The sequence below is a fragment of the Barbatula barbatula genome (assembly GCF_947034865.1).
Source record: "Barbatula barbatula genome assembly, chromosome: 9".
NCBI classification, from domain to species: domain Eukaryota; kingdom Metazoa; phylum Chordata; class Actinopteri; order Cypriniformes; family Nemacheilidae; genus Barbatula; species Barbatula barbatula.
Genome location: NC_136772.1, coordinates 19349499 through 19359855, shown reverse-complemented (window position 1 = coordinate 19359855; position 10357 = coordinate 19349499).

Below are 10357 nucleotides of genomic sequence, written 5' to 3'. Positions count from 1 at the left end.
GTTAATCCATCATCCACCGGCTCGCGGACCCTTCATGCCCCTGGCCTTCACATTTTCTCCAGTGATTGCAGGGCAAAAGCAGGTGTTATGCTCCAGTCACTTTCATTTTAAGTACTGGTGAACAGTGTAGGGTGTGACAAGGTTGGAGTCTCTTGGCAGGCACTGTGGATGTTGTGGTGGTGCCGTCTGTAATCAGGCCATCAGATCGACGAGAGACACACATGGCATGGTTTGAGGTCCCTGGACACACCATCCCTGGATGGTGGTGGACACAAAGGGGCTGTTTCTGTCCCAGTTCCCTTTCTGTCGGTCTCTTGACGTTGTGTCGAACCGACAGATGGGGTTTGACTTGAGAACCTATCATCTTCTGACTATTTTGAAAAGGCCAATGAAATTTGCGAATAAAATTTGTGGCCTCCTCAGGAGCACTGGCTCAGGGCGCCTCTCCGGCAGATATTTGTAGAGCTGCGGGTTGGGCTACGCCTTCGGAAGGTTCTATAATCTCCGTGTAGAACCGGTGTCAGCCCGAGTCTTGCATGTTGCCAGCACGTGAGACCGGCGGCCAGTAGGGTGTACGCCTGCGAAAGCGCCTTCCCCCCCTTTCCGGGCGGGTCAGTGCGCTAATTCAGCCTCACTTCTTTCCCCTCGGGCGAAGAACAGGCATTCCATCCATCACTAGGCACTCCATGGCGGCGGACTGTACGGAGCAGCCTGCCTCCTATGGCCGGGAATCAGCTGAGTTATCACATAGCTCTAACCGGACCTAGTGCCCCACACGTAGTAACCCCCAACAGGGTGGTTCCGTCTGACGTTTTCCTCATGAGATGGTTCCCCTCGTGGTGACCCATGACCTCCTTCAGGTGGACATCCACCTAGCGCAGGGGCGTTTCCTCCGAGGAGGCAAGGGAGGCAGTGTCTCCTCTCCCCCTCGAAAATAATCGAATGAGAATATTACTAACAGTTCAGAAATAGAATAGGACAGCGGATATAACGTATTGAGCTAAATATGAGAGAAATCAGCGTGTACAACAGTGTGAAACAGCGCCCCCGCTCGAATGAAATCCAAAGGGAGACAGCGTTTCTCTTGCCTCCTGTAAGCTCATTGACTTTACAAATAACCCCTAAAGCGTGCCGTGAGTTTGAGTGGGGGTAATTGAAAAGAATGGAGAAAAGTCACGTGAGAGGAGGCAATGCCTCCAACGGGCTATGATTGGATTAACTCATCAGCGAGATCCCGCCTTCCTGCTCGTCTTCGTCATTCATTTTAAACTGCGGGCGCTAAATTAGATTGAACGTTAATTAAATTATTTTATTAGTTGTATTAATCGGAGTTTAGGATTCGTGTCGGAGATAGCGGAGGCAGAGGAGTTATTGATTGTTGACAGAATTACGTGGTTCAGATTTGTTCAAAAACTTTTGCTTGTGATCAGGCTGCTCAGGATAGTAGCAAGGCTAAAGTTAGTCACATCCAGCGCCGCTGCTCCCACCACGCGAATCACTTGCAGGTAAGTCCATGTTTAATCAAAATTAACATACGAACCAACAGAGACGCTTTAGCCTCTTCGTTAGAGCGCTCGTCTCCCATTCGGATCGACGTAGGTTCGAAGCCCGGGGCGAGCAATATTGATTTCGGTGAAGCTTGCGATCTGAATTGAGATTTTACTGTTAAACATTGATAGTTTTTCGTTTTGCTATTCTTTTTACTGAAGAAAAGTTTGCACCTTTAAGGGGGGGGGGGGGGGTGATCATAATGGAATTATGCTTAGGGCACCAAAATGGCTAGCAGCGGCCCTGGTCATTTCTATTTGATTTGATCTCTTAAATGCTTTGAGTATTTCTGGGACTGCTAATAATTAAATTGATGGTATTGGTAATGATGTTATTCTTATATAGGAAATCCCAAATGTTCCAGAATAAGATGAAGGTGGTGTTGATGTACCTTTTCCCAAAGCAGGGAAAATAAAAAACTAAAAAAATCAGAAGTACATACTGTATTGAACTTGTAGTAATTAAAAGGAATTTTTCACACATAAACACTGAAATGACACTGGTTTTCTGACAAACGCACTTGTTAATAGTGCAGAGATGAACAAAAATGACATGGGTAGAAATCTGCCTCCTCATTTTTTAAGTCCACCGCACACCACTGACCTAGCGGTACCTTGGTCCACGCTTACCTCCCATGAGTTCTCCCCTGCGGGCAAGACCATGTTGGTGTCTCCACTATATTCCTCCCTGCGGTGGGAAATGATCTCCGTAGCGCATATCCCCCTTCAGAGAACAGCGCTTCACCAGTTGCCCTACGGTACTGGACGGCTTCTCGCCATTAGAGATACAAGGCCTCCGTCTGTGGTGGCCGAGGGCAGGTGCCTCTCATCTTTGCCAAAGCTCTGGGACGCCCTGCCAAACCCACTGGATGGTTACAATTTCGCGCTAGCGCTCGCGTCTGACACGCCTAGGCCAGTCACCGTCGCTTCGCTAGAGATTGTGACGCGGCATAGTGCTGTGGCGTTTTCCATAGCAACCCCATCTGTTGGTTCAACACAACGTCGAGAGTCCGACAGAAAGGGAACGTCTCGGTTACGTATGTAACCTCCGTTCCCTGATGGAGGGAACGAGACGTTGTGTCTCTCATGCCACAACACTTGTCGCCCGCTGCAGCAGTCAAGAGATACTCTCAGGCTCCTCAGCACAAAAGGTGAATGAAAGAAGCACGTCGTCTCCCTTTTATACCCGGATATCCGGGGGCGGAGTCCGGCATGCAAATTTCATTCGCCAATTTCATTGGCCTTTTCAAAATAGTCAGAAAATGATAGGTTCTCAAGTCAAACCCCATCTGTCGGTTCGACACAACGTCTCGTTCCCTTCATCAGGGAACGGAGGTTACATACGTAACCGAGACGTTTTCATGTTAACAGACACATACTTTTCCAGCACACTGCTAGTTGTTCAGTTGGTTCATTACAATTGGAAGTGTGCTGTGATGCAGTGGTTTATCTCGTAGGCTGCTGGGGGGTACTAAACCCGCTTAGTGAGCCGGCAGATGATGGTGAAATTCATAGTTTAGGATGCAGATTGCTTGGGATGTAATGTCATGTGGTTTTATGAGTGGGGCCATGTAGTTGACATCCGCTCTGTATCATCGTCCTTTGTGAAGAGCAGCTCTAAAACTTGCAATTGATGGCAGGTGCAGGGCGTGGTCCATCTCCTTGTATCCTCTCCATCCTCTTCATGAAGGCATTGTTCAAAATCTTTGGTAAAAGTACTCACTTGTACAGTATGCACACTGCAAAAGATGACTTATTCATGACTTATTCAGTCAAAAGGGGGTGTGGCTTCCAGAGTGGGTCATGCTCCACATATTCCATTGATTGTGTGTGGTTTAGGGCTTGGTCACACTGTGTGTTGAGCAGAACAGTGACCCCTTTTGGTGAATACAAGTACTATAGTCTTAATTTATTCACCCGAAGCTCTGGGCTGGTCTAGTCTGGCAGAAAGTTTTCGCACTTGACATGGCCCCCCATGGGCTGTGAGGTTTGCGAGAACCAAAAAGTAGCAGGTTCGGCATTGGTTATTTATGACTTTTGTGACCTGGCAATGCATTTCAGACGAGTTGGCTGGCTGGACAGTGGAAGTTCCCGTACTTAAGTCCAATTCTATTGTAATGCTTAAAGTCTCTTAGAGGTTGAAAGAAAAAAACATTTCAGCATGGCTTCGCTGGTGAAGAGAGGGCGTGTGTCCATCTGTGATATGTACAACAGGTGTACATTTTTGTGGATGATTTTGATGGCGTGTGTTGTGGCCTCCTTGTGTAGTGTTCAGGGTGACAGCCTGAAGTGGTGACAGCTGTCATGTTTCTGGCCAGTTTGCTGGGGTCTGTGGGGACATGCAGAGTGTGTGTCTGCAGGTTCTTCTGAATGGTTCCTGCCCCACCGCTCTGTGTTTGCTGGCTAGTAAGGTGTGAACAGTGGGCACACAAGGGCCCCTTTAAGCAGCTTTAGGCTTTTAGCTGGAGGCTGGCCTGTTTGTCAGGAGTGATTCGGTTGCTTTCTCTAGTCTGTTCACATAGTAGTCTGCAAGCCTTTCAGTTCATCAGTATGATGCATGATGCATGATGTTCAGTTTATTTTGATTCTACCAGAAAGACTCGGGAGGCAAGAATACTTGACAATGAACATTTATTAGACAACTGATCAGCGACAAGGTGCAAATATGGTAAATATACAGTTCTTTGGTGTAGGCCACGTCCCTAGCTCGTATCCAGAGGGTCAAGAATTTCTGCACTTCCTGTCTGAAGATGAAGGCAGGGGTGCAGCCTACCCCCTGGCGTTAATAGACAGGGATAATCCTGATGGTGGTGGGGAGGATGGGTTTGAATATCGGCTGCTTCAACTGCAAATGCAAACAAAGGGTTTGTTGTGGCTTCTGTCTTGTCTGATCGATGTCTGGCACGGGAGGTGTGTTATGGTTTTGTCAAGCACGTGTTCACCGTTGTTTGATGGCAGGGCATTCTCGGTGTCTACGTCACTCGCCCCGCCCTTGTGCTTTTCCCGTTAGGGCTTTCCCCTCACCGATGATTCGCCTAGTTTTCACTCTCGCACCTGTTGCCCATTTTTCCCTCAGCATATTCATTCCCGTTATTAATTCACCCCTGCTCTCAATTACCACTCAGTTAATTTCCCTTTATTACCCTTCTGTTTCTCTTGTCCTTTGTCTGACTGTTGCATTTTACTCGCCAGTTCAGACTGACCTAGTTCTAGTGAGTCTAGTGTCACCGGGTGAACAGACCGGGAACCAAAGGGATTTCGACTCGTTGCTAGGGGGAAGAAATGCCGGTGTGACACCGGGCCGGCTCTGTGTTTACACATTCTGGCTGCCGACTACAATGAGCGCCAGCTGAAGCCAATGATTAGCGCTTCATTGAAGCACATGCCCGGACAAAAGAGAGTATAAAGAGAGAGGCTGAAAGCATGGTAAGCAGGAAGGGGGAAGAGAATGTTCGGGCAGTTGTGAAGCGCTGCAGGAGTACTCGAGTGGATTATAGTAGCAGCAGTGAGTGGCGAGTGAGGAACAGTAACTGTACTAGCTGGGGAGATCATTGAGTTCGGGTTTATCTTCTGAAACCACTATCCTTTGGATCATCCACCCTATGAAGAGGAGAGAAACGAGTTGATTAATCGCTGTAAAGATAGAGTGAGTTTGCAGTGTCTGAAAGAGTGAAACCAACACGTGTGAGGATTTACCAGAGTGATTTATGCACAAGTGTGGTGAGATCAAGCAACTGTGTTTTCTCTGAGTCTCTGATGGATGAAACTGGTCCATGACTTTGAAGATGCTTTCAAATTGAACTGTCCCCATAGTTGTTTCCAGGTCCCTAAAGATCGTGTGCATGGTGTAGAGGAGGAAGGAAAACTCAATGCACCGTTTTTGCCACAAGTCACGAACACTGTATCCCACATCAACGAAAGTCCAGCCTTACCATTTCTTCTGACGATGCCGTTCCATTACACCCAGAACGAGTGTCCTACTACTGTCCGCCTCACTATTAAATTGTCCGTCCCTTGCAAGGAGCAAAGAGGGAGCTATTGCGAAGAGTTGAATGGTGGCTCTGCGAGCACGTCAATGAATCCGAGCCCGGAAGTTGCCTGCCCCACGAGTTATTCCATGAGTCTGACGACAAGGGAAGTCCCGGTCTGTCCCACGAGCTTACCTAGAGAGGAATATACTTACCGAAGAACGGAAAAGTACCTACCGGCACCCCCCCACTTCCTCACTTCATCAACACCACAGCCACAGGGCCACCTAGAGAGGAATATACTTACCTGAAGGACGGAAAAGTACCTACCAGCACCCCCCCCCTTCTTCATTGCGTCCACGTTACAGCCACGAGCATCCCCACCCCTGCTTTTTATCCCTTTTAGAGCTTATACTCTAAGTATAAGATATCTTGGTTTCTGAAACGGGCTTGACTTACCCAGCAGTCGCGGGTTTGATATACCTCGCGTTCTGAAACTGAAAACCCAGAGTATCCCGTTTTCTCTGGGGTTGACTTACCCTGAGTTTGCACTGCTTTCGGAAACTGGTCCCAGGTCCATAGGATTTAGCTGAACAAGCCTGTAGATATTGTACAGTTTATTTGTTTATTTTTCTTTTGTTATTGTGTCCTTTAATCACACTGTTTTGCTGGATTATTTTTCTTTGCAACTTGGGGAAGAGAAAACAATAAATCTCTTTCCACCTCACAAGTTTTTGTCACCGTCCATACCCATTGCTCAGGTCATCCTGTTAACATTTGGTGTCAGAAGTGTTCCGGAACACTAATATTTAACACTTTGTAAGTTTCCGAAGAGTGACAAAGGCTACCAGCATGCCGCCTAAGAAGAGGAAGCAGTTTGCAGCAGATATTGATGAGGAGCAGGATCAAGGTGCCAGATCTGATGATCCATTACATCCTGTGGATATTACTAACCCCACAGGTGATTCAGCAGTTTCAGCTCTGAATCACAGAGGGATGTTTCAAGCATTTCTACAATTTCAGAAGGACAGAGATGAGAGGCAAGAAAAAGAAGCAGCTCGACGGGAACAGCAATACAAGGTCCTTACTCATCAAGTTGCTCAGATACAGATGGATCTGGAGCAGAACCGACTAGAAGCTGCGTCATCTGAACACTCAGTAACTCGAGTTTTTGACCATATGCCTCAAATTCCCAAACTACAAGATACTGATGATATTGAACATTTTCTCACTACTTTTGAGAGATTGGCAGAGGTGTACAAATGGCCAAAGCCAGACTGGGCCATTCATCTGGTTCCCCTACTCACTGGCAAGGCAAGAGCTGCATTTGTTGCAATTTCACCTACCTATATCTCTGACTACGAAAGAGTTAAAGAAGCCATTCTCCAGAAATATGAAATCAATGCAGAAACCTACAGACTGAGATTCCGAACTGTGAATACACCTGTTGATGAGTCTCCAATGGAGTTGTACGTCCGCTTAAAGGATTTGTTCTTCAAATGGGTCGACTTTAAGGGAAGCAGCAAGACGGATGTTGTGGAATTTTCTTATTCCTTAATCAAGGTGAGTTTTTAAATAATTTAGACAAATGCAACACACAGAGAGCATGAGTTACTTTGCAAAGTAGTTTTATTGACATTCAGTCTGCATCAAAAGACATATGCAGAATGAAGGCCCCTTCAGATTCATTTACAGGGGCTTTTATATGATCCAAGCCATGACACCCCTTCTTCTCCCCTCCCTTGAGCAAGAACGTATCTTTGGCAACACAAATGTGTCGCCATCCCTTATCTTTACCAGAACCTCTTGGTCTTTGCTCAAGGGCAAAGGAGCTGAGTGGTCTGCCACGTAGCAAAACATTTCTCAAGAATTTAAGAACAACAAGATAGACAGTCTTGAATCAATTTTTACAGAGATTAGCATGAAGAAACCCACGTCATGAAAATTTCCATCACATTCCCATCTTTTATCATATATGATAACCAAACTCATGATGCCTCAACCTGTAAGATGAGCACTGCCCTTTCTCCTACAGATTTCCTAGGCCATTGTCTTGGTACTCCCTAAATTCCCCTTCCGTGTGATCGATGGTCTGCATCATGAACCTTTGTTCAATTGCAGCCATGCTCCCTAATAGTATTTTATTTAAACACTTTTGAAAACAGTAAATTAAACATGGTAACATAATTATAAGAAATAATAATCCCACTAGAATGGGTAATGCCACCTGCATCAGCCACGCCCCTCAACCTTGGCTATTCCACCATTTCAACAGACTGTTAGTCATATCATCCGGCTCCCTGATAGCATTCTTCATGTGTTTTATAATGTCTGTGACATTATCATCATAATCCGGAATATAGAAACAACAACTGACCCCGAGCATTTTACACACACACTGCTTTTCTCTGCGGTGAACACATCTAAAACTAACCTACCCTGCAATCCTAATTCCCTACTTCCAAACTGTTCAATTCTGTACTTTACTTACCACCTGGTTCTCTGCACTCTGTCTTTTCTTCGGCCTTTGATGGTGCTGTTTGCAACTGTCAACAGGGTTGTGACTTTGCAGGGTAATTGACCCTTTAGCCTCTTCCGGTCCTCTAATTTCAGAAGACTAACTTTCCATGCCTGCTCGAGTTGCATACACCACCAACAACTGTCATTCACTCCAACCTCTTTCTTTTCTCCAATATTGCCTTTCTCATACCTACGTTTGTCTCTCCTGGGTCTATCCATGTTCTAGCCTCTACTTCCTGTGCCTCTTTTTCTGCCTGCTCTGCGGCCTGAAAATTACTTGGCTGAAATTATATCTGAAGCTTCTGACCTGTGTCTTTCCCCTTCGTCCACCACATCCACCAATACTGACCTGCTTAAACCTTCATCACCTGCTCAACCTTCGTCACTTTCCATATTCTTAATCTCATTTGTGAAATTGCTCCCGTTCCCTCATAATTAAAATTTTTCTGAGTTAGAGTTAAGTTTAAAACTTTCTCCTTTGCCTTTTTATTTGGCCGTCCCAGGGGACATAATGGCCCACATTTTCAAATTTTGTTGCCTTATCCACCACATCACCTGAGGTACACGTACCTCTACACAAATACATATTTGTTCCCCAGTACCTAGCAGAATTTGGGTAACACTGTCCCTCCCCATACCATTTTATTAAACTTGGAATATAGTGTTGCACAAAAACAAAATTCTATAATCTCTAATTTCTCGGGGTTCGATGCGTCCCCGACTCAACAGTTGATTCCCTTTGCGAGCACCAATAGTGCCCCTCCTGTCGCTTCAGTCAGCACGACCATTGCGAAGAGCCATTGTGGATGCCATTGTGATGGGCCTATGGTTGGAGTTGCCACTCCTTGGACCTTTTTGCAGTGGGAGGCGTGTCTTTCCTACGACTTCCTGGAAGCTGTGTAATGATTTGTCAGCTCCATTTGCTCCTGCTCTTCTGACCTGCACAAACATTTTGAGAGCAAAAACACAAAAACACATTGCCTTGTAACATCCCCCCTTTTGACGCGTGGTCTAGGCCATGCGTCAAAATTGCAAAAGCAGAGAAAAAATGTTTTGGCAAACAGGTGAAGCACATTGTCTGTGTATTTACATGAGCACTTCTTCCAAAATGCACGCTCAGCTGGTTCTGCAAAATGTTTGCATCTCTGCAAGAGAAAGAGTTTTGTTAGTGATTTCTGGAGAAAATCTGTCTGTCTCTGATGTTGCTTGCTTTGCTGCAAGGTCAGCTTGTCGGCTTCCTGCAAAAATAGTTTCTGATAAAAAGGTGTGTGTGTCACAGTCACACACAACAATGGCTGATGTTAGAAGAATGGCAGATAGCATATCAGCAACCTGTTTGTGATTAAGAATGTTTTTACCATCAGCTTTTAAAAAGTTTCTGTGTTTCCACAGTGTGCCAAAATCATGAGTTACACCAAATGCATATCTACTATCTGTGTGAATGTATACATTTTTATTCTTTGATAATTTGCACGTGTGTGTGAGTGCAATGAGCTCTGCTGTCTGAGCAGAGAAATGGTCCCTAAAAATGATATCAATTGCTTCTTTGCTTTTGGACTTGCGATGTCTGTAATTGCAGACACGCTTTGCAGACAGCTGTCTGCCGCGGTCAGTAATTTCGTGACCCAAAAAACGAACAAATTGTTTTGCCAGCTGGACTTCGGAGATATTCACTTTGTGTCCTTCTCTCTTGTCTTTTAAATTGGAAACAAAGGCCTGCGCACCGGTAAATTTGGGCATGGCACAACTATGCCTTTATTTTTAATCTTTTTAAACTCATTAAATATTGGCCTTATGGTTTGAGGCTTCTGTTTTGAGGGGGTATTGGTGTTTGCGTGGACGAAAATTACCCTTGGGCGTTATCACAACAGGTTCACAGTTCCTAATCAACCAAACATAATATTTTCCTGTTATCAACAGTTGTACGGGCACCTTTCCCAAAATTTCTTCATAAATCTTTTTGTGTGTGAAAACACTTCAAGTCCCCTTGTTGCTAACAGACAGGCATGATTCTCACGATGGGCATGCAACAAATTTGAATATTGCACGTCGTCCCTTTTAACCCATTCTATGGCGTGCGCATATTTGTCAGCAAAACACCCACATCTCCCAACACCATTGTAATCAACGTCATGAGGCTCTGTGAGGCAAAACTTTCTACATCATACTTACGAAATTCAAAACTACATCGTACAGCTGTACGAGCGCTGCACTTGGGTCGTGTTGGTATCATGCTCAATCTGTCATCATGCACATTATGACTCTGCCCAGCAAATGAATCGGGCAGCAGTCAGACATGAGAAACCTGTGTTGAAATTTGAC